Source organism: Dasypus novemcinctus, chromosome 4 (assembly GCF_030445035.2).
Source record: "Dasypus novemcinctus isolate mDasNov1 chromosome 4, mDasNov1.1.hap2, whole genome shotgun sequence".
Taxonomy (NCBI): domain Eukaryota; kingdom Metazoa; phylum Chordata; class Mammalia; order Cingulata; family Dasypodidae; genus Dasypus; species Dasypus novemcinctus.
The window spans coordinates 47,049,076-47,075,101 of NC_080676.1; the positions used below are offsets into that span (position 1 = coordinate 47,049,076).

The 26,026-nt window shown below is 38.6% G+C and overlaps 1 protein-coding gene across 13 annotated transcripts in view; it reads left to right on the forward strand.

Moving 5' to 3' along the window:
• The first annotated feature begins 914 nt into the window (after nucleotides 1–914).
• Nucleotides 915–26,026, forward strand: part of NLGN1 (neuroligin 1) — a 913,900-nt gene continuing 888,788 nt past the window's right edge. For 2 of the 13 annotated variants that reach the window (XM_058295334.1, XM_058295342.1), the window contains exon 1: nucleotides 964–1,691. The gene's annotated coding sequence lies outside the window, so the exon portion shown is untranslated. Of the gene's footprint in view, nucleotides 1,692–2,779; nucleotides 3,489–26,026 lie in introns of those variants that run through there. The other 11 variants (XM_058295346.1, XM_058295345.1, XM_058295338.1 and 8 more) reach the window with 9 other exon arrangements.

Sequence of the window (26,026 nt, forward strand, 5' to 3'; positions counted from 1 at the left end):
CACTTCTTTAGGCCAAGTGTCAGTGATTCCTCTTAGTGATTTCCCCACTCCTGAATTTTAAGTGTGTGTGTTTATTACACGTTGCAATCAACTAATTTAAAGGTTCTGTTGGCAGGGCCGCCAACTCAGTTGCATTTAAAAATTTACAGGGGTTCGCTGGTGGGTAGGTGTAAACAATGTGCTATAGTGAATCACACCTGTCACAAAAGCCAACACTGATTAGCTATGATGATTTTTTATTTTTATTGTTTCAATCACCTATCCAGAGGCAGGAGATGTGGGCGCAGCCAGGCGGGGAGAGGCCAAAGGCAGTGGCGGTACGTTTACACTACTCCCACCTAAAGGGGACTACAACTGACGCTTCCTTTCGAGGCTTACTCTGCCTCCAGCTGGAGGAAACGGGAAAATAGGGGGAATTTGGTGGTATGAAATGTAGCAAGGGGAAAAAAACTTTGAAGAGGCGCAGGGGAAGGTGGATGTCTCCAACTCTTGGCTCTACTCCACCAGACGAAAACGCCTGGAAGGGGAGCACCACCAAGCCGAGAAGAGGGAAACTCCGGCGTCTGAGGCCTCGCGGCTCGGCGGCCGCTCCGGGCTCCGCTCCCGCTCCACGGAGGGGTTTGGCGAACGTCACGCGTGACGCCCGGGGCCCTTCACCCCGCCTGCCGCCGCGGGCGCTGCGGGCGGAGGAGGCTCGGCCGCCGCGGGAGGAGTGGGGGAGGAGGGCGCAACTTGCCAGGGAGGGACCGCCGCCAGCACCGCGTCGGCCACCGCCGGACCCGCGCCCCCGGAGCCCAGCCCCGTCACGATCGCCGCTTCGACCCCGGGGAGGGGCAGCGCGGGGGCGAGGGGGCTGTGCAATAAAGCGGACGGGGAGGGGGAGGCAGGCAAGGGAAGGGGGCTTGGAGGGGGCAGGACCGGGTCTGGAGGACGGGTCTGAGCTTGGTTCAGACTCCTGCACCCGGCATCGCCTCGGAGAGAGGGGGGCGAGAGAGCGCGCGGAGAGCGAGGAGCTGGCGCTGTGTGTGTGAGCGCGAGTGTGTGCGTGTGTGTGCGTCTACAGGTAGCGGCGGCGGGACCCGAGCAGGGGACGCATCTGCAGCCACCTCCCCGCCTGCGATGTTCGGAGGCGATTGCTCACTTAGCTGATGGATCTGTAGCCACGGGAGAGCTTCTCATCCGCTCCATTTCCACGCTTCTTAAGGCGTCTTCCAGTTTCAAGTGTATGTTTGGGGAATTTTATTTTATTTTGTTTTTGTTTCTTCTCCCTCTAAATATTCTCGGGAATTCCGCATATTGAAGCAGGTGGCTCCTTGTACGAAATCTTCGGAACCATTTGGCTCGCCAAGTTTTTCTCTCCCCCCTTTCCCCTCCAGCTTTCAGAGGCATCTGTGGTGCTTTTCTTTTTGGATTTATATGCAGAAAACGTATATATGTTTATATACCAACCGCATAATATATAAACACATATACGCGAGCCCAAGCGCCTGGTTTTCGTTTCTCTTCCCGACAAAGCGGAATGTTTTGGAGCCGATGGATAACGAGAACCGTATTAACATTCTTTTGAGTCTGTTTTTTAAAAAGGGGAGGGAACCTGAAAAATTGTTTAATATTCGGCCATCGTTTGGCTGCACACTAAGCACCACGAAGTATTTATGGCTGCAGATCAGGTGAAAACCGGGCTTAGAAAGGTAAGAAACCTTCCTGCTACCGCCGAGCTCCGACGTCTATCTTAATCCCAGGGATTGCCGATAACTTCCTGCTCCCTGCCTCTCCCTCTCCTTCCCCATCTTCCACCAACCCTGCTCTGCTCTTTCTCTTCTCTACACTCTCCCCCTTTTCCAATTCTACCGGGTCGTGGGGGAGGGGTGCTCGAGGTGTCATCGTCTGTTAGAGTTTAAATGCTTCCCTCTCTTCTCTCTTTTAACTGTGTAACTGAGTTTTCCAATCCTTCTTTTAGTTGTTTTAGGATATACATTTAAATGTATATATATATATATAACCTAGTTAACTGTTTTGAACATCTCTTGGTGCTGACCGCTTACCGTATTCTTTGACAAAAATAAAAGCAATAAAAAATAATGAACTTTAATGAACTGGGTGATTTCTTTAGCACTGGGGTTCACAGACTCTCCCAAACGCTTATTTTATTTAAAAAGAAATGAAAATGGCAAACAAACCAGTATAAGTCCTAAGGATAAGTCCACAGTGGGGGAAATTCAGCTTCCGTTTTTAAATGAGTCAATTCATTTCATTTTTGAAGCATAATTTGCCGGAGTTGAACGAGACGGAGCTCATCCTAGGATGGAAAAAACTACAGGACAGTTAATTCCTTTTTAAGGCCACCCGTAACACCACGACCAGTTCCTGTTTAATTCCCCGTTCAGGGACGTTTTCAGACCCGACCTTTTGGGGAGAGGCGAGAGCACCCCCTTATTTTTTCTTCTCACCCCTCAACCCCGTTCCTGCTCTGCTCAGCAGCTCTCCCCGAGCAGTTTGCAAATTGCCTGTTCTGCCCACCCTGCCTGGTGGCGTCCTCTCCCCCTCTCCTCTCCTCCCCCCACAATCCTTTCTTCATTGGCGCTTTCAAGGCAGATTCGTCTTCTCTTTCCTTGGGCTCCCTCTCCCGACCGTCCCCCACCCGCCCCGCACCGCTGCCCACCTGCCCCGGCTCCGCTCGCTCCTCCTTCCCGCCTCCCCGCGGCGAGCTGACCCTTTAATCCCTAGTCCCGGCCTGCGGGCTGGGGGCGCCCGGGCGGTGGGCGGCGGACCCGGCGGCGGTGCGGGGAGCGCGCCCCACGCCCCGCGCGCGGCGTGCGGGGCTGCCGTGGGGAGACGCGGCGGGGAAGGCGAGCCGGAGTGGGTGGTAGGAGGCCGAGGGAGCCGGTCCGAGCCGGAGAGACCCGGACAAAAAGGGAGAAACCGAGTGTGCGGCGCGCACGCTGCCCGAGCCAGGCGGACGAGCGCGGTCGCCTCCAAATGCTTAGAGCGGCGCCCCAGTCACTGCAGCTTTTCACCCTAAAGCTGTGCCTTGGGACCACAGACACCAAGAGCCGGGAGATCGGCCGAGAGGTACCAAAGAGATAAAGAAAAGCTCGCGAAAGCGCGGGGGAGGGTTATCCTGGCAAAATGCGGAGGCTAAGCAGGTGGAGGAACAAAGCCGCCTCCAGAAGAAAACCCTTGCCTGAAGCCCAGGCGGAAAGATGAGGAGCTGCCTCAGCGGTCCGCGCACCCCCAGGCCCGCGGGGGTTGGTTTTGCCTCCGAGTTTGACAGGGATAAGTAAGTTGCTCTTCTTCCCCGTAACATTTCCTGGGAGGTGAATTTCAGGTCTGCGTGGTCCCAGTCAAGATGTCACTCCCCAGATCCCCTGCGATGAGCAGCTAATAGATTATGCATTATTGGGCAGAAAACTCCCCTGGGAAGAGAAGATAGTCCAAACATTTAAAAGGTTCTCCACTGGCTCCTGCTCGCCTCAGCACAATGCCTTGTGAGTAGAAACGAAAAACAGCCTGCAGTAACTTTAACATTATTTAGCTTGAGATTTTGAATTGGAAACATTTATTCCACGGGAGGTTGTTAGTGTGTTAGAGAAACGGGGCAATTATGTGTCCAATACTTGATTAATTTATTCTAAATCGTGAACAGTTGGCTTCCACAGAGATATTATACTCTTCCCGTTTTCATTTCCAGGCCGTCATGATACATGGAAAGCATGAATTCAGATAGCGAATCCTGTATCTATTACTCTGCATTTTTATAGGCACTTAATACACTTATTTTTCTCCTTTTTTTAACTAACATTACTGTAGACTTAATTCTTGATTAAATGGGTTAGGCTCTACATGAAAGCTATAGGATCTTAATGTGCTTCTCAAAAATTAATTGTGCTCATTATAAATAGGGTGACAGTTATAAAAATGTCACTGAGAAAAGGTGTGAGTACATGTATTTAAGTGTAAAGTCTATAAAATGTCTTGGCATTTCAATCAGCCATTGTAAGCTAGCAAAACACCAGCTCTTTGACATGAGCTCAATAACAGGGTCATGTATGTATTTGGAATATTAAATGTTAAGTACAAAAACATTAAGTTTACTGTGCCCTTGGCAGAGAATGAATCTAAGTCTACCTGCACTGCTGAGTGATTGAGTGATTCTAAGGGAAAGTCGAAGTTAGTCATTACTCAGGCCTTCTGATTAAATGGCTTGATTAAAAGAAGTTACTGTTTTTTGTAGCCTGTTCACCCGTTAGTTTTTCCAGTCCTCTTAACATAAGTAGGAGTTGAGGGAGTCCATCTTTCAGCAGAATACACGAATATCCTAGAGTTCCTGAGGCATGAGGTAAAAAAAAGCTCTTTAGCACCCTTCTTTTCCATTATATCCCTGCTAACAGGGGCAAAGTACTTTCTGTCATTCTTTTCCTTATTCCCTTAGATGGGTTTCATTTTGTGAAAATTTCCATTTATACTTGGGCATAACATTTTTTCAAATATAAGTATTTGAAAAGAGTCAAAGCTAGAAGTGTTTTGCAATTGAAGGTGGGATATACAGGCATGGAAGGTAGGGTAAGAACTCCACTTGCTGAAAGTAGGGTTGAAGGCTTGAGGACTCTGCATGCTTAGAATGCTTCCTTGAATCACTTTCTAACGTCTCTTTCAACCCTGAAATTCATATATTTTATTCCATTTTTATTGTTTTTACATGTTATCCAGGGGCAGGATCTACTCTTCCTCAAATTTCCTGCAGTTGAGTTATATTAGTTTTTTTAAAAGGAAAACTAGCAGCTGGAACTGCTATAAATTTAAGATCTCTGTGTTTTAAAAAAAACATGAATTTTGTTAGTGACAACTTTTTGTGGGAAAATATTAATACGGATATAGGTATAATTGATAAATACCTCTCTGGGTTTCCATGTATTGAAACAAAACATTTTTAAAAACAGTTTAGCAAACCATAGTAATGATTTACTCTAGAACTCTTTTTCTTTTTTTACTTTTACACAAAGGAAGTTTGTCATGCATTACCTAATATACTAACTTGGAGTTTTTCTGGGAAAGACACAATTGAACTAATAGCAAGATTAGAAACTATAGCTGTTCAACAATACATATTTGCCACAGTGAAAGTCTTTTGGAGTGAATTTGATGGCTATCCATATTTTTAGAGAGATTGTAAATAGGAAGATATAATTCTTCAGTTATATTTTAATTATTATAAATGGAATCACCCAAGTCCAGTCCACCAGACTTAGTTTTTTTCCTAAAACACAAGTCTGATGTTGTGGATATCTTATGAACAATGACCAATACCTCCATGTAACCTAATGCCAGAACCCAGATATCACTCAACTCCTATCAGAATTTTTTTCCTCAGCCTCCCTTTTTAGACCAGAACACCCTTCACAAGGCACTCCTCCCTGGTTCCATGCTTTGCTTATGTTAGACTTCATGGATTCCATCCACCCATTCCCACCACAGGACAGGGAAAAAAACAAAAATCTTTTATTTTCTTAGAGTGCACTTTCCTTTGCTGCCCTGCTCTTCTTTCTTTGAACTCCCAGAACAAGTTCTCCACACCAGGAGCAGCTCACATTTTACACTTTATGGTGATGCATACTAACTCCACAATACAGGAAGCTCCTCACTAGGTAGTTCCCAGAGATCAAAAGCCATGCCTGATTAATCAGTTCATTCTATGCCTGGTCCCCTGTCTGAACATGAAGTAGACCAAAAATAATTAATGAATGCATCATTTGGAAATACATTTGGCTGTAAAGTAACAGGAAATCCAGAGAAGAGTGGATTGAAATGTAAGGGATCATCTCACTTAAAAAGTCTGGAGAAGACCGTTGTTTAAACTTGTAATCGGGGAATCAGGTTCCCTCTATCGTCTTGTCTTCTCCTGGTACCATGATTGCTGCTGTGCATGGGCCATTGGCCATAATGTCTGCTTTCTACACCCAAGGAAGGAGAGGGAAGGGGTCAAACAAGCCTTCTTTAGGTTGTCACGTTTTTTGTAGTGGGCATTCTCCTAGAGACTCCCATTCTCATATCACACCCAGAACTGTGGCGAATGGCCATTGCTAGGTACAAGAGAGGTTGGGAAAGCTAATAAATTTAGTGTGGCCTATTGCTACTGTGGTTAAAAACATTGTTTCATAGAAAGAAGGTGAAATGGATTTGGGAGTTGGAAACTAGCAACATTTGCCACTATGACAGAATAAATGAATATGTAAAACTCACCTAAATACTTCCTGTTAACATGGAAGTAAATATTCATAAATGAAGGTAGATACCATTTTTTCACATGCAAATTGTTGGTAAATTAACAAAGGTAATGCTGTGATTTTTTTTTTCCTATGGATGATATTTTACTTGGACAATAACTAGACCGAATGGTGGCACTTTGTTCTTCCTAACATTTCTCTCTTCAGGCAGAGCCTCACCTCCTCCAGTCCACTGAATAAAGTTTGCTACTTCTGTGTGCAAATTAGGGGTCAATCATGTGAGAAATGTCAAAAAAGATGAAAAAAATATGGATCTTTTGTTTTAATACCACTTGCAAATGTTTATATTTAGAAAGATATCACGTCAGTGATGTAATAGGTGAAATAATGGTTTCTTAGTATAAATATGTTCTTAATGAACTACAGTAACTTTAAAATAGGCCACATTGAACATTGTTTAATAATAAGTACTATTGGATACCTTATAAAGACAGATCAGCATTGCTGCAGATGGCCAATGATCTTGTCTAATTGATTACAATGTGTTTTTTTTCTTCCTGTCTTTGTCTTTCATTCTCTATGAGTTTATGAATGCCAATTTTTGTTTAGTTCTGTATACAATGCAGCAGTATAAAATACTGCTTCTGTTAGAAAGTATGCCTCTGCAAAGTGATAGAAGTATTCTTTATACTGAAGGTATAAGCAATAAAGAGTTTCATTGTCTCACAGAGCAAGGATTCTGGAGGTGGTCTGCTCCAGGGTTAGTTAACCTATCATATGTCAGAGTTCTGGGTCAATATTGCTCTAATTCTCTTTGCTGTACATCTTGGAAGCAAGATGGCTACCAAAGAGAGAAAGATCACTTCTTCACACAGCACCACTCCAAGCAAAAAGAAGAGAGGCAGTTTTCTCATTTCTCTTTTTATCAGAATGGAAGATTTTTATAGAAGCTATCGACAGGCCTCACTTTATGCTTGATCAACTAAAACTAGGTCACATCCCACTCCTAATGTAGTTATTAACAAAGAGAGAATACATTGCCATGATTGTTTTTTTAATCAATCTTGGTTGATCCATTGGGGTTGGAAGAGAGGTCAGCTTTCCCTGTACACGTGGCAGTGTGACCCCTGCACAAAATCAGAACACTGTTAACTGGAAGGAGGTAATAATGTAACCAAGGGCACTTAACAGGGTGTGCCACAAACATTGTGCCCTCAAATCTCTTATAATATGGAAAGCCCACATTAGCGTTAATTACCAAAAAAAATACTAAATGTTCTTTGAATCCATGGGCATCCACTATATATGTGGTAGACTACATGTTTCTATGCTTTATAATATTCCCAGGATTAAAGAAAAAATTACTACCTGAAGAATCGGAAAATGTAGGAGTAGGTTAGGACAGAAGAATTATAAACACTAAATAATGCTATATTACAGATCTTAATTTTAAAAACCCACCTTTTAAACTTATGCCTTTATCATATAATACAAACCACAGTTGAACCAGAACATATGCTCTTTACCAAACAAATAAAGCATCCTCATCTGTTTGCCACATGATGTTACTATTGGAATTCAGGAATTTTGTGAGAAACCACTGAACCCTTTTGCCAATTTCTGTCATGAAGAAGGTTTGGCATCAGTTACACCCAAATAAAAGTTACTCCTCTGTTTTTTAATACCTGTTTATGTGGAGGATCAGGGAAGGGATATGATTTTCAGCTGACATACTGGCTCTCTCATTGAACATCATGATGATTTTTTTTTTTTGAACCTGTTCTTTAACTTTACCTTTGCTTTAAGATTTGATTGTATTTGGGCTTTTTATCATAAGCAGCTCCAAATTATCTTGGAAAGTGGCAAAATATAATAAATACATGTACAAACAAATGAGTGCTGTCACATATCACTTAATAAATGTCTGTCTCATGAAGGACTATATTTTCAGAAATTAGAAGATATTGTGTGCAATAAACTGCTAAACTTATGGTACAGTCAATGTGTTCAAAGGGATTTCAGGGAAAGGAGAGACCAGTGGTGCTGGAAATATTTTAATAAAGATACATGATGTAGTTTACAGACAGGTGAGAAATTAAGGCAGTATAGCTGAGAGGAAGTATAAATAAGTTGAACTTTTTATGCTTGTTTTGCTCTAATACCAAATATCAATATTTTTTACTTTTTTACTTTTTCCCTGTAGATTTAGACTTTCAATAACCTCATTCCTACCCCATAATTTCTTCACAGCTAAAAAACGGACACATTAACTTTAAACAAAGCAAGTGTTAAAAGAACTATGGGCTAGGAAAAGAATGGGTTTGATATCTCTTTCTCCTTTCTTTGTTTCAAAGCAAATTTTCAGATGGACTTTGGCCAGCTCCTCAGTTAACTTTCAGCATTTTAGAACGTGCTTTCAGAGTGCCTCAGCCTTCCATTGTCGAGGCTCTGTTTTCAGGCTCCATACCTAAAACTGTTTTTGCTTTTGCAATGCCTTCTTAAGTGGACTCCTCACCTCCATGGGGACTGATTTTTAATCAGACTTAAAATGATAACTAGTAATTCCATGGTATGTGCTAGTGGCACACCATTTCCTAAGAGTTCTTCTCTATGACTGTCTTCAGACTTTTTTCCAAGTTGTATACACCTTCTGAAAGATTTGATGCTGGTGTGTTTTGTTGATCTTACCAAAAAGTGACAAAGGAAGATTTTCAGACAACAATCAAGATTCATATTCCTTCCTCAAATTTCCCCACAATGCTGAGAATGGTGATTGTCTAGCCATGCCAACAGAAATACAACCAACTTCACATACATAGTTAGTGGGAACTATGTCTCCACTACTCCTTGGCCATAGAAATTCCAAAATGCATCCTATTAAGAGATGTCAAAAGTTAAAAAAAGAGGGTGTATCTTAAAGTCAATGAACTATGGTCATTTTAATGATAAATGTTTTTTTATATAAGCTAACACAATAATGATAAGTTAATCAAACTAATTAATCTCTAAGTATTTAGATAAGAGAGATTACTATATAAATTTCAGAGACTGCCATTAGAATCTAGTTCTATCCCTTTTTATTCTCTACTCACCCTCACATTATGCAATACATAAAATACAGCTAGTCTTCCAAAAGGAAAGAATGTAGGGTGAAAAAATGCCCTCCACCAGAAATCAAGAGACCTATGTTTTTAAGGAAATGCTTCTAATAACTGTCTTTGTCACTTACTGTAATTCACTTTAGCCCTCTGGGCCATGATTCCACGTTTTAAATGGATGGGTTGAACTAATCATGTATCTTTTGTCTTTAAACTCTGTTCTGGGTAAAGATAACCGGTATATAATGTTTGCAATGATAATGTATTACATATTTTAAGCTGGTAATATACTGTATAGCTTTCAGATTTTACAGTTTTTCAGATTTTACAGTTTTTTACATATTTTATTTGTTCTTTAAAACAACTGTAAGCAATGCGTATGGTTTAACAGAACAAGAGTTAGTATCTCTGCTTCTCAAATATGCTGAATGAGAAAGATTAGTGAATAAATCAAAGCCAAATAAAGGATACGAGAGTGGGAAGAGGCAAAGAGAAAATGCATTTTCCATCAAGAACAAAGAAAACTTAACCAAGAAATTAACTATCACTATGTATAAATTTTCTGTTAAAAAGAGAGTCATTAATAAATAGTAAGAGAAAACAGGCAGGTAAAAATGCATAATCCTTATTTTTATTTTATGATTACTCAACAATATACCATTGATTTTTTAAAATATGAATAAAAAGGAGAGGAGTCTATGGTTGGACCAGTCAGATGCTACTTTTTGTGGATGTATCTTAACAGTCCTTACTGTGCAATTCTACAGACAACAGTATTTCTTCCCTTTATTGTGTTTGAAAATTGCCACTGCTCTTAAGTGATCAGAAAGCTAGGCACTTACTTTTCTGATGAATAACAAGCTCTCCAGAGGTGTGCCACTCTCCTTTCTCTCATTGTAACTGTAGTCACCACAGAGAAAACACTATGTTGCCTCTCAAATACCTGTTTTGCTAAAAAAGTGAGTTGATTTATAGAGCATGAAGGAAAAAACCCTTCTCTATTATGTCAAATAGCTAATCTGGAAGCTCTTTTTAAATATGTAATAATAAAATGCTTAAGACATAATATAATAGTGTTAAAAGAGAGTAGCTTTTAATTGAATTACTTCAGTCCTCTACTTTGTCCATAAGAAAAATATTCAAATTACCATTTTTTTTTGAGATGGAGAATATGATTTAAGGGCTTAGAGTTTTAGACCATTAAATAGGTTTCTGAGATTATATAGTCTTATTGCAATCACTGTTCTAATGACTATAGGGAAAGAAATCACAATTTTTGACCCCAGAAGTTATGTAAAACATATTGTAGAAAGAAATAATAGATTTTTCAATAAATTTCTAATGACCTTTTCAGACAAACTGTTGTAAGGGCCATATGATTATTTAGACAATCATGGGCCAGACTCTTCAGTTTATATGTGACAAAACTGAAGCCCAGGGAGGAGAAATGACTTGTTCTGGCTATACAATGGCTTGGACTCAAAACCTGTTCTTCATGAAATGTCTCCTTGCATCAGTTTTACATATAGGACAGTATTACATACATCAGCTCCATATATCCAGTATGATATAAATATAATGTTGCCATAATTACACGGTTACTAGCAGTACAGGCAATAATTGCTAGAAGTGATTAAGAAGAGAGTTTTATTTTTAGGAAGTTTTTGTGGAGAAGGCATTACTTACACTGACCCCTGAAGGAGATTGGGATATGAATAAATGGAGAAGAGGTTCATTGCTTGAACCAAAACAATGAAAAGCAAGCAGAGAGCATAAAGCAGAGGTAATTGGCCATCTAGACTTTTTAAATGTAAAAAAAAATTGAGAAATACTATTACAGAAAAGAAAGAAAGGTAGTTATTGGGAAGTCGTTTCATTCTGGTTCTATTTTGGTTTAGGACTTCAGCATAACAGAAATATCCATTATACGTATATTCTGAGTTAACAGATCCTTGGAAAAATTTGGTCATATTAACCATATCAAAAGAAGCTTGTTTCTATGAGAAAACAAATTGTTTAAAATGGGAATATCACTTTGTGGCATATGTCCATTCATATAACTGGTTGAATCAAATTCAATTCGAGATCATATGATGGCTTGTCATCAAATGAGGAGATGCTTCTTATCACAGGCCTGCCCAGATAATCTTTTCTAACCTGGGCACCTTCTCCTCAGAAAGTACTAGAAACACTTTGTACCCAAAATAGATCTACTTTTTCATGCTCCCTTTCAATCCCATGCTCCAATCAGTCCTTTCGGATCACTGATTATGGCACACTTGTAATCAAATTGTCCTATTTGCTTAAGAGAGAAAAACTAGTTGGTGCTAATCTGTCTCTTAATACCCAGTGATTACACTCACCATCACTTAAAAAATTATAACATTTTTATATAAGCTGCTATTTCAAGTGAGGTACATTCTTCTGCTTCTACTCAATTGCACGTGAAATCAACACCTCTCTCTTGACTCTCCTTGAATCAATTCTGTAAAAAACAGCAACTCATTTCTGGGAGTCTGGCTAGAATAACCAGCACCCAACGAACAGGAAGGGAGGCAGTCAGAAAAACATGGTGTGTTTTCTGTAGAACTCCATTAATGTTGTCATTATTTTTCGTGAATAGGTACACTACAACTCTGTTGATCACAAATATTCAATTTTGAATGTCATTCTTTTACCAGTCTTCTCTAAAACGCCATGAAACATAGATTTCACAGAACGACCTCCCCTCATGGAGCCTTGTCTACCCCACGAATGTAAGAGGAAAAAGTGGTTAGATGCTGCTGTAGAAGTGAGGGAAGATGCAGTCATTGGAAATTGAACCGCCTATAGAGGATATATAGAAAGTATTGAGAGAATCTTTGTTTCCATTTTCCTTTCATTCTGCTCCATTTAAGCTTGTAAACTAGTAACATTTCTCTCTCTCTCTATATATATATACACACACACACATGATTTAATTGAAGATTATAAGTGAATGCCCAATGTGAAAGATACTAAGAAGAAACAAGTATTTTTCTTGGAAAGGTTATTAATATTCCATATATTCTGTATATGAGAAAGAGAAAATGACACTAAGAAATTTGTTCCTGCATACAAGGAAAAGAAATCCAGCATCTGTCTATCCGTATGCTCTTTTCTTAACTGTCATGGATATTATTTCTTTCTCTGAATACCCATGCCTCCTGATCCCTGAAGTTAGTCAACAATCTCTTTTAATGTACCTAAAACCAAAACCCAAATTCGAAATTTCCCATTGTGCCTTTGGTCTATTATGAATGCCTTTTAACTATTATTGTCAGCAGTTAGCACTCTCATGTAAATAAGTCTGTTAGAAATCTTCTCCCCAACATGACACTTGGCTGAAATGAATAAAACGTAAAATGGATATGTATTGATGGGGTAAGGCAGAAAGATCAGTTTAAACCAAGGCTATTGCCTGTGAGATAAAGCTGAAGTTCATTGCCAGGCACTTCTGGAGAATGCGTTAGGCATCTGTGAGGAGGCCAAGGGGAAATCCCTAGAAAGACTAGGGGATTGAGGAATTGGAGCCTGGGAAAGGGCCTGAAGAAAAACAACCAAGGCTGAGGGGGACAAAAAAAGTTCCTCCTCACTCTAGCCCAGAAGATGAGGCTGCTGCTGAGAAAGTATTAAAATACATTATTCTGTATAGCCTTCATCTTTTCAATGTTTAGTTTTTATATCTATAAAATACGGGATAATGCCCACCTCAGGGGGCTGTTATGGGGATTAAATGAAATTATATATTAAAGCACTTAGTGCCTGGCTTCTAAAAAGTGTTTGGAAGTGTTCTCATTATCCTGATAACCCTTCTCATGGACATACAAACATATTCTCTGCTCACTCAATAATAGCCATTTATCAAACACTTCTTTATGTATTAGGTGAGACATGGCGTACAGTGGAGAAGGTAAGGATGTCAGGCACTTTCTCAGAGCTTGTGGAGATCCTTTTTTTACCCTGGAGCTTTTAGAAGTTAATATATAGCATGTTCTACATCCCATTTTGGCTAATGCAAAGAAGACAAGGCTGTTTTTATTTCATTAGCAAATGGAAGGAAGGATAAAGCATATAGAAATGGTAAAATTGGCAGCTTAAAAAAAATCTCTATCAGCATTGGAATGTGAAAACATTTGAGTCACAGGCTTGCTAGGGAGTGAGTGTTTAATAGGCACCTTTGTAAAATCCCCAAACTAAGCTGTATCATTTTCTATACATGCTTAAATCGCTTAATTACAAAGCAACTTTAATTATACATAAAGTATGCCTCTTCAATCATGTTTTAATCACACATGAAAAAACTTAAATTTATCCCAAAGTTATTTTCTGCACTTCAATTTTGATTTTTAAACTCTGGCATATTCTGTACCAAAAAATTGCATTAAGCTCACGTTTATGCTTGCACATAACCCCACACTTTCAAGGCAACACTTAAAATATTCAGAAGAGCTTCACAAGAGGGAGTAGTTTAATTCTGCTGTTGACTAAGAGCCATTGTTCTTTGCAGTTACAGCTCCACTGGCATAGGCTACATATGGTCACTTGTTTTCTCAGTGTACAGAGTGATAATGAATTAACATTCTGGCTGGCGGTGAAGGCTACGACGTGCTTTAGAGAAATATATCGGGGAGGAGGTGCTGCCTCTTAAGCAGAATGGAGGACATTGTCAATATGGGGGGCCTACATATTGCCTTAGACTAATCACTGTGGCTTTATATGGTGGTGAATGACCTGAGAACAGTATCATTCCCTACAGGCCCTAAATTTCAAACACTGACTGTGGGTAGGACTTATGCTGAACAAGTAGGCACTGGAAACAGTTATGAATCACAGCCACAGAAGGAGAGTATGCCAACCTCCTGTACTGCTGTTATTCAGAGATGATCTTCTGGAGTCTTCATTTGCCACTTGCAAATGACTTTTGGTGACCCCATTTTTTCTCTAATCACTGCTATGTAGGCTACAGGTCAGAGCGAAGTCTTGGGCTGGGGACTGATTGGTGTGGCAAAGTGCATTAGAAGGACTTCGTCCTTTTTTTTAGAGGATTAGTGTTTTCAGCAACAAGAATGGGGAACTCTAGTCCAGAGCTCAGTGAGCATGAGTTTTCTTTTTACCTTTTGCAGTTCCCTTTGATGTAGAGGAAGTGAAGAAAAAAGGCCAAGGGAGATATTAAGTGACAATGCTCATATCACAAATGACTTCACTCTTCGTCCAATTTTATTCCATTTGGAATTACTTCCCTGGAATCATTTCTAGTAACGCAGGCCCTGAGGGCATCCACTTATCTTTCCCTGCTAACCTGGGGTACAGCTGTGGTTGTGAATGAAAGAACTAACACTAGTCGCAGCACCAGAGGGAGCCACTTGCATCGTTTTGTCTCAAACATCAGCAAAGCTTACAGTAAGGCTTGAAATGCAGAAATACTAAGATTTTATTGAATTTTCTAAAAAGGAATGGCAAAAAAGTAGATGATACGTAAAATCTGTTAGCAGCAATTCCAAATTATGGGGCTAGTAGCAACCACTTCATTTCTCCCACTTGAATTATTTGCAAATGGTAATTACCTGGCTACAATCCAGAAAATAAATCATATTTTAAAATGTAAAATTGTATTTGGAGCAAGAGATATTCTTTCTGATCCTGGCATTGTCCTTTTGCAGAATACCATTAGCAAGTTTGTATATTTGAAACCTATGCCTGTTTACAGATTTTGTAATGTAAATGATGCTACCAAAAATAAAGATGAAGAATAAAACTTTGAAGATGCACATGCCAGTGCCCCAAAACATTCTCTCTTTCTCTTCCCCCTTCTTCCCTCTTTATCTCTTTCATACACCTAGGCTCACAGAGTCAAACACACACACTTACGTGCACACAGATACAGGTATTTGCATTATAATTGATTTGAATGTAAAAAAATAGAACCAGGGTAAAGATATCAGATAAACTTGCTTTTGAGCCCTACAGCAGGGAAGAGACATCAGTACACCAAAAGAAAAATAGATAAAGCATGTATCTTTATGAGTGAAACAGTGAAGTGCATATAGTCCTGTGTGATACTCTCTTAATTACCACACTGACAAAATATTTCAGGAAAAGAAATAGTTTCCATCAGTCTGTTCTTGCAGGAGAGTCTTATGTTGTTATATTCTGGCCAGCTCCAACCCAAACCATAAAAATACGGGGAAGAATTGTCATCATTTTTCTTTGAACAAAGGGCTTTACATTTTACTACTCCTCATTCTCCCTAATTTTAATAACATCCCATCACACAAAATCACAAGAAATAAGGATTCTATAAAATAAAATTATCTCCATTGGCTCATGTGACAATACTTTGTTGATCTGATTATAATAAAGTCTGGTACAAAATGCTGACAACAAATGCTTTCTTAGGACTTTTTCCATGTAACAGTCCTTCTCTTCAGAAAAGTACTTGATTATTTGTGGTTTGCACTACAGATGGAAGGGAGAAGACGGGAGTGAAGATTAGTTGCACTTGACTCTCTGGCAGTATTTATCCTTCTCTCTTTATAACAATTTTTCACTCTCTTCCTGCATTGCCCACCCCCTTACAAGCTGCTCCTCTCACAAACTTCCCATATCGAATCCATTCATAACAGAAGTGGTTGGTGGGGGTGCTGCTGGGGGAATGCAAATGGATGTGCTCAAGTGTCCTTTTCACTGTGAGATTTCAGGTATACAAATTTGCCTCTGAGGAAAGAATGAGCTGTTTTATTCTTGTTTGTTTTTATCTATGTATTTTATTTTTATTTTTAAAAAATAATGCTTCTCAGCCTAAAAAGAATCATTTTTTAGGAAAGGAACTACAAGAATTCTGCCAACTGTCGGGAGTCTGGCAGGCATTCGTTAGTACTTCCTCCATGAGCCCTTGTCCAGATGTCCAGGGATGCTCAGGGCTGGAGCGATGGATAGAGTAGGAAGCCCTCCACCTACAGACTTCAGGAGATCTGCCATCCCATAGGCAAAAGGTGGAAAGCGATGTCTTCTACCTGAGAAGAGAATAAGGGTGAAAGCAGCCATGGTGGTGGTATGGGAGGTGGCCAGGGAGGCTGAGGTGTTGGCAAGAGTGTAGCATGGAGACGGTGCCCTCAAAGTGCCTCAGGGGCATCTCGATACTTATGTGGTATCAAAATCTGTGATGGATGGGAACAGCACTAGAAACTCAGGGAAGGGAGTGTAGGACATGAAATGGTCATCCTTAGGTCTTGTTGCCTCTAAACTAGGTCTAGCAGTAACTCGGTAGCTGTTTCACTGAATTAAGAGAAACAGGGGCAATGCCTGAATGTTGATTTAAGCTTGAGAAAGGCAGTGCTTGTTACACAGTGTTCTGCTTGGCATTATGCAAAAAGCTGAGAGAGGGCAGGGGGTAAGGTGAGTAGAGGGCAGAGTTCCCTGTCCAGGAATAAGTAAACCATTATATCTGAGTTGGATTGGAGAGGGAGCAGTCCTCACAGAGCAAGGATGCCAATGGATTTAAGGAAGCAGTGGTTCTTCCTTGGGAATTTTCCCAGCACTATGACTATTCTTGGTTTAGTAGAAGGTATATACAGACTCCAATTTCATACCTCAGAGGGAGTTGAGGAATTTTAGATAAGAATCTAGAACAACATTGTATGTTTTATAATTTCTCTGTTATCAGTTTTGTTCTCCTCTGTTTGTTTACTTCTGAGATTAGTAGTAAAACCCTTGACAGGAAAAGGACCTGCACGTTTATATGTTTGGGGAAAGCATGGAAAAAGTATTTGGGGAGGTACATCTCACTTTGAAGCTGGGTTTGGAGGAACTGGACCACAGGGGAGGAGTGAGCGGTAGAGATAATGCTGAGGGTCTGGGATGTAAAATGACAAACCATAGGGACATGGGTAGGAAGTCTGACCAGGAAGGGATCTTGGGACAGAGCAGTGGAGAAGTCCACATAGAAATAGCTCCGTCAGGAAAGCCCGTCTGAAACTGTGAAGTAAGTGAGTGAAACGTATCCCTGGTCTTTGGTTCAGTGTTTATCAGGCCATGTCAGAACATTTGGAATATCTTAAAATCCAAATTTGTTTTTCAAAATATTTGTGATTAAAGGGTGGTTTCAAATACTTAGATTTAACACTCCTCCAAATAATTATGATAACTCAGTGGTATATGGTTAAATTCTGGACCCTCAAGCAATGCTTTCAGCAAAATCCTCCTTTGTCAAGTGCAAATTAGGCAAATTTACAGCTCTCATTATGTAAGAGTTGCTATTTAAATCTAATGAGATGATAGGGGTAGGAGGGGGTGATAACTTAAAGCAACTAATGGGCATTATCTTTTCCTCTGATCCTTAGTTTTGTAGCCCTCAATAAGTAATTTAGCAGTATAAAGACAAATCTTGGTTGTTCCTAGAAAAAGCAGAATGGAAAAGAGCTTGGTATAGTGGATAGTACTGTGAACTTGAGGTTTGATAATGCAAATTTACATTCCAACTTTGCTATTTATTAATGATTTGGTGGAGGCTGCTTGACCTTGCTGAGTCTCAATGGTTTTATGTATAAAAAGAGACAGACAACATTTTCTTGCATGTTTCAAAGAGTAGTTGTGAGGATCAAATTAGACAAAGTCTGAGAAGGATTTTATAAACTAGTAAGCTCTATGCAAATATTGGATACTATAAAACAGAGTAGAGCAAAAAGCAGTATCCTGTAGTGGTGTCAGTAAGTGTAGAGATTCAGGATATAGGCTTTTTAGACAGAGGGGTCTACAGGTGAACTGTAACTCTGCATTCTAGTTATTAAGCCTCTGTATAATTCAATTTCTTATTGGTTAAAGAAGATCTATCTACCCATCCATCATCCATCCATCCACCCATTCACATCGATCCTTCCATCCATTTATCCATCCATCATCTATCACTTATTATGCATCTTTCTATTTGTGTTGTGGGTTGTTGCCTCCTTTGTCCTCCCATTATAATCACTGTTTGTCAAGTGGGTAAATGAGCATCATGCTGTTTGGCCACACTGATAGAATCCTGAGAACGTACCTTCTACATTCTCTTGGCTTCAAATGTGTTAGAGAAGGGAAGAATATTCTTTCTTTTTCTTGTGCTCTCTTTCCTTCTCTCTTTTCTTTTCCTGTGATCTCTCTTTAAATTTTTCTTTCCTGCTCTTATTTTCTACCCTTTATCTGGACCCTGTCCACATTCTTCCCACCCCTCCCTCCTTTTGTTTTATCACTAACACTGATAATATTCCTTCAAAATCCATTACAAGTTTATTTATATTTTTGAATACGCATAATTTTTTGTCATTTGTCAATTTTTGCTTTTTTAAAATTTTTCTTACTTAGGTAGGACTAGGTAGGTTTGAATTATGTTCTTGGTGTTGGTGTGAACCCATTATAAATAGAATCTCTTCAAGATGTTATTTTTGTTAAGGTGTGGCCCAGCTGAGTGAAGATGGGCCTTAATTCAGATTGATGGAATCCTTCATAAGGAGAAGAAGTCCAGACATAGTGAACACTACTTGAAGGAGCCGAAGGCAGAGTCATGTTTTCAGAACCCAGGAGAGAAAGGACAGGCTGTACCTTGTGACTGTGAGGCAGGGATTCAAGGCAAAGAGTTCCAAGGACTGGTGGCAGCCAGCACCAGAATGTTACAGAGTTTGGAATGAAAACATCACCTTGCTGACATTTCAATTTGGGACTTCTAGCCTCAAAACCATGAGCCAATACATTCCTATTATTTTAAGCAAACCCATACGTGCTATTTGTCACAGTAATGTGAAAAGTAAGTCAGCAGGTTTGCAAACAAATTCTTAGAAGTGTAATGAATACAAAGATTTCATTTATATTCTTATCTTTGTTGGCCCAACTGGTTTCCAAACTGCAGTTCTTTCCAACACTAATGTCCGTGGAGCCATAGCTGCAGCCTGGCCCCCACTCCACAGCTTTAGAGTATTATGCCTTTAAGCAACTGTTAAACGAGTTTTATGGTTTGGGAGTGATAATTTGACTTCTGCTTGGCTTCTGAGACATCATTCTTATTTTGTCATCTTCTCTTTGGTATGGGCCCCTGAGACTTACCTGAGAGCCTGGAGTTTGCCTACCTGCTCTCAGGTTCCCCTCAAACTTTGAGCATCTGTCACTTATATTAGTTGCCTCATCTGTCACTCATCTATCACTTATATTAATAAGTGCCCAGTACATTGAGGTATGAAAAACTTAAATGGTTCATAGCCTTTCATTCTTAACTCAGCCTTTCCTGGCTAGATATTGGCTTGTTTTCCCAGAGAGTTTATGATAGCTTTCACCAGAAGCTTGATATATGAGATACAATAGTGACATATATCCTTTGCCTTTTAGTCACATTCCCTACACTTTTGTAGAAGTTTTTTCATTATCTAGATCTTGAGGCATTAATTTCCATGGCATGGTCATACATCTTTGCTGCTGTGCTTTGGTAAATAACTTTTCTTTTTCATTCTTGTTTTTCTTGTCTTTGTATTTATCTCATTCTACTGTTGTTTTTTTTCACTTTATTTTTTAACATTTCACCCTTTTCCTTTTGCTGCTTTTATTCTTCTGAATATAAATTCATACCTCCTGACAGAAATATAAAATATTGAATTTAGACATTTAGATAGGAGTCTCTGGAAAAAATGGTTGCTACAGAGTCACTAGAGAATGAATATATATTCTTGTTATGATTCAGATTGTTTAAGCCATGGACATTTCTAAAAAATGAATATTCCATTGCGACAGTCAATAGGTTTATATGATTGTAGTAATCAGATAAGAGGTATTTAAAATCAAATAAAATTCTCCTCAGTGAGAGACAATACAGAGGAAGGAGAGGTGTGGGGCAATACGATTGAATAGTGAAAAATACTGGAATTTAAGGTTAGATTCACTCATTCATCTATTCAAAAATATTTATGGTCCTATGCTCACTTCTAATCTCTTGGGCTACAATAGTGAACTAAACAGACAAAAATTCCTGTACCTCTGGCACTTACATCTTAGTTTGTAGAGGTAGACTATAAACTAAATGAATAAATGAATGATTCATTTATTCATGTATGTTCAAAGATTATACTTGTTGTGGAGAAAAATAAGGCAAAGAAGAGATGTGGGGAATGTTGGGGTGGGGGAAGTGTCATTTCGATTCAAAGTAGGATGGCCAGAGGGAGCCTCACTGAGAGGGCGGTGGATGAAAAAGTTGTGACAAGAGAATAGAGCAGGGCATGTGTGTATCTAGGGGGTTAACTCTCCAGGTAGAGAGAACAGCTGGTGCAAAAAGCCCTCCTGTGAGGGCATGCCTGCTGTATTCTGGGAATATCAAAGAGGTAGCTAAGGCTGCACAGTAGGAACAGTGAAAGGGACAAGAATAGGACACGAGTCATAGAGGTTAAGTGTGTGTGTGTGTTTCTGTATGCAGTTTATGTAGAACCTTATAGGCCCTTGTGAGAACTCTGGCTTTTACTCCGACTGAGATGAGGCCATTGAAGGATTTTGATCAGAAGAGTGACATAAGATGACTTTTTTTTTTTAAAGGAGAACTCTGGCTGTTGTGTTGACAATAAAGTGTGGGGAAAGCACATTTTTAAGCAGGGAGACCAGTTAAGACACGACTGCAACAATCCAGGTGAGATATACTCTCAGGATGGTAGTTTAGAGATGGTAAAAGTGGTCGGATTCTGGAAATAATTTGAAGACAGAGCTTGCAGGCTTTGCTGTGGATCAAAAGTAGATTATGAGAGATGAGTTGAGTCAAGGGTGACTCCAGGCTTTTGGCCTGAGAACCAGAAGGATGAAGTTACCATCAGATGTAATGAAGAAGGCTGGAAGTGCAGCAGGTTTTGGGAGGTGAAAACTCAGGAAAGAGGTCTGGAATGGATGTAAATATTTGGGCATTGTTTCATGAGACTGAATTGGCTCACCAAGGAAGTAAGAATGGATTCCCAAAACTTATGAACTATATGGCCCTGTGCAAGTTCCCTTTTTCTCTCTGAGCCTCATTCCTTCATTTGTAAAATGGATCTAAGAAAACCTGCCTCCTAGTGTGACAGGATAACATGTATATAGAATATGGGGCACCTCATCAGATTGATTTCATTCTGTTCTTTCAGTGGTTATCTAACCTGCAAAGATGATAAAGAAAAACCAAAGAAAAATGGCACCAGGAGTAGTTTCCTCCTCATTAGTTTTAGGGCATGTGTTGTTTTTGTTAACTCAAATTTCTTTTACTTTCTCAATTTTTAAATGACTCTGTTTCAGTTTGGAAATTTGCCTTAGATCAAAAAACTGATGATAAATCCTGAAGCTTTGCTTAGTAAAACCAAAATGTACGTGCAAAACAGGTATCTATTCCTTACTGGGAAAATGAGAGGTGCCATATATATATAGATATGGTTGCAAATAATCATTGTATTCATTAGAATTTTATATGGTCAAATGTATATTGGCATAGATGGATGACAAAATTATGTTACTTTAAAATGTATAGTTGAACTGAGTCTAATGCACTTTGATAGAGATATAAGGAAACCAAGTGCTTATTTTGGGATATTCTCCAAATTTATTTTTAAATTTCTTATAGAAGAAATCATTATATTACTATGGATTGAACTGTAACATTTTGCGTGTCCAGTAATTCAATATATGCTTTTTCAATTGTAAAATTAAAACTTTTTGAAAGTATTGGTGACCATTAGAATCCATTACTTGAAACTAGAACTTTGTGTTATTTGTTTGCTTATAGAAAATTATATATCTTTTTTGTAATAGGTATTACAGTTGACATTCTTCCATGTCACAAGATATGCCTTGTGGCCTCACAAATTACATTTGTATTATTAATTCATGTCATTCAATTTAAATAGTCTATGAAAGTCCAAGACAGTTTGTGGTAGCAGAAAACAAATTTAAAATATTTTTTGATGATATTTTAAATGGTCTTTTTTATTTTAAGAAGGTAGGATAATAATTTAAAATTCACTAATTAAAATGACTTAAAATAATTCTTAGTATAATGCTTCAGCTCAATTCTGTAAATCTTTTTACACTGAAAAAAATGTCTTCTCATTTTGCTTAATTGTCTGAATCATCTAACTATTTCTAATTTCATGGAAAAATAATTTTCTTTATAAAATTAACAATTCATATTTTCTTATCATGTGGATTTAACCTCTTAGAAAATATGTATCAAATACTAATGCTAATTCTTTGGGGCTGCTTAATTTCATATCATACACTTGACAGAAATATAATAATTTATAACAGATTACTTGTAAAAAATGACTTAGAGTTTCAAAGATAAGATGTTTGGATTTCTATCAGTTATGGAATTCTTTTGTAACTTATAAATAGTTCTGCTACATATAAATTGTATAACACATATTTGATGCTGTGAAGAGGATGTACAATGTGAAAAATTAACTATATTCTTTAGATGCTTTACTTCTCCTTAAATAAACTTGTATTTTGTACATTTCCTGCTGCCTTATTACTTCCTAGAATGTTTTACTCACAATTTTATGTGTTTTTTAAAAATTTTTTATGAATTAGGAAATACGTGGTCATTTTATAATAGTTGGAAAAAATCAATTGAGCAGATAGAAAGAAAGGAAAAAAAAGAATCCTATCATCCTGAGATAGTTCCTTTTATTTTTCATTCTCTTTCTTTTTCCTATTCTCTAATTCTCTTTCTCTCTCTGAGTATCATCTCTCTTGCTCTGTCTATTGATATACCTAAATACAATTAGGAATTGGTATCCTATTTTAATCTGTTGCTATCTTTTTATGGTCATTCTTGGAGTATTCCCTTACTTTCTGCACTGCAGGATATTCCAGAGTCATCTTGTGCTTTTGCTTCCCCAGTCTTGGAGACGGCCATTTCATTGACGGGTCCAGTTTCTTTTATAGGGAAAATGGCTTTTAGAAGCCAAGATCTGGAACTCTAGGTATTTTCATTACTATTGGGATATCACTCCTACCAGGCCCTCTCGGGTGGACAGAGGTAGGGAATATATATTCAGACACATTTACATCAGTATTTATCTATCTATCTATGTCTGTGGATCTATAGAAGACAGTGAGTTTACACTTAAGCCTCTAATTCCAAGCAAATGCCACAGAATTCATTGTGATTATTTTCCCTTTGCATATCTCTAACTTCCTTATCTATTAGTGAGAAAATGGCTTCCATCATCATAAGACATTTACTTATTTGAGCATTTCCCCTGTATGAAACCAATTTCCCAAAGCTGTCACTGCCCCCTGTCTGCATAGATGCCCTCCTCAGCCCAGCTGGGCTCTGGCACACTTCATCCAGCTGCCCTTCTGCATGAACACTCTCCTCATCCCCCTTGGAATCCTACACTTTGTAACTGGGTTTTGCCCTTTCGTGGATGCCCTCCTTACCCTGCTAATTTTATGACTCTTCATTCTGGTTCACCCCCCTGCATGAAACCCCTCCTCACCTTGTTCAGGTTCTGACACCTGTATTTGAACCGTTGTGGAACCACCCTCTCTCCCATGAGGATACCTACTTTACTCTGTGTTACTAATTTCTCTCAGACTTCATTGTTCTGTGAGGAAAAGGAAGGGGCTCGAGGAAGAGGGCCAAATCTTCTCTTATGTCTCTTAGAAAGTTTATACATTTGTTGTTAGTCCTTTTGTTATATTTCTAGTATTTTTTATTTTTGTTTGTATATGAACAGTTCTCTTTTTATTTTCTCTTTATTGCTTATATTTAGGAAAGTTTTGAATGTATATTTGTAGTGTTTAATTTATAACTAGTCAACCTCTTGAGCTTTTTTATTAGATTTAATCATTTTTCAATTTAGGAATCATAATTTAATCTTCATATAGTAATCATTTTGCCCCCTCCTCATATGTATTTATTCTGACTTTTTCTGTAACATTAGTTTTCATATCATTTTATGCTGAATGCAAGTTTTCCTAAACAGAAGTTCTTTGTAGATGAGAAGTTCTTGGCTTAGGTTGTATAATCTGCATTTGTATGAAAGCGTTATTTAAATAAAGTTTGTCGCTTTGTATTAAGAATTAATATATAAACTTATGAAATTTCAAAGAGTTAGGGTCTTTTAAAAAATATGTAAGAATCAGCTAAAATACTGATTGATCTTTATGCTTAGTTTTCTTTGGTGGGGGGTAAGTAGAGGTGGGGGGTGAGGTCCAGACTGTAGAAATGGAAAAATATATGATTACATAGAACTCTAGACTCAATTTTAATCTAAAAGCCTTAACCGTAGATGGTGGTTGGGAGCATGGGAATTATGAAATTAAAATAATGCATTATGGTTGATGCACATTAGATAATTTAGCCATACTTGAATTGCTCAAAATATTCTTGCCTCCAGTTCCAATTTTTCCTAAAATCTTCTAAAAGTATCAAAAGCTAGGCAAAATAGATTTCAATTTTCATAATCTTGCAATTGAAATAATATATCAGCTCATTATAGCAACGGTTTTCAAATTTTAACATGCATATGAATTACACAGGTATGGGGGCAGGGAATTTGCATTTTAATCACACACTCCAGGTGATTGTAGATCCATGGGCTTAATTTAAGAAACATTTGATTTTGAGTGAGAAAATGCTTAAATAAATATTTCAACCAGTACAGTTTCAAAGTACAGAAGAGTAGAAGTATTTTCCTAGTGAGGATATCAGAACGTAGGGAGCAATGAATATCATGATGTTGGAGACAACTGCACTTTGTTCATCTGCTTCCACAACATGCTACAGAGGTTGTTTACCATCTCTCTGAGATCAAGAGCTAAGTCCCCTTGAATGTTTCTAGCTTTTCTGAGCCTTTCAGTATAGGGACACCATATAAAATAGTCTAAAAAGAGTTGCGAAGCCACTCTATTTTGTAGTTACTTATCCAATTTTCAGTGTTTAAGAAGCTTTCTAGTAGTCAAGAGTAAGTTCAGAATTACCTGAATAGTGACAAAATAATGGTTGCTGGAAGCTGCTAAGTATAGCACATGTTTTGAAGGAAATTATTTGGTCATTTGGTCTAATATAAAATGAAAAAGTGGCCTGACACCAACAATTTAAAACACGTTGGTGTTCAGTTCTATGTAACTAATGCTCTACATTCTCTGTTGGTCCCTTTGCTTTCTGTCACTTCTGAGGACCAGAGCTGTGAAGCTTGAGGCCACTCAGGTTCCAAATTTGTGACAAATCCCTTAGGGCTCACTGGAGTGGCAGTAAGTTCTCACGGTTTGATTTCCTTTCAACCATTGAAGTGTTAGAAATGAAGCAACAAAGGCTCCCACAGAAAACAGCAATTCTGTTGCCTATCTGCCATAGTCATGACTTATGTCTTTTGTTCCATTGACTTTATTGTTGAATCATTTTAATACTCTGTATAATATATAGTATAGCTTTCACAGGCAAGCATAACCCTTTAACTGTGCTTTGAGTGTAGCCATTATTTCTCACATTCTCCCTCTGTCTAACCCCAATCACCTACCACAGAAAAGTTGATTTTGTTTTTCTAAATTTCTTTACTTTTAAACTGTTTTTTTCATCTTAACTTTATGGCGCCTTTATGTTATAAAGTTTGATCTTCTTTTAATAGTACGGATGTGTATAATAATCTCTTAATCTTCACTGAAGCAGTATTTTGTGATTTTTATCACTGTTGCAATTTAAGCAAG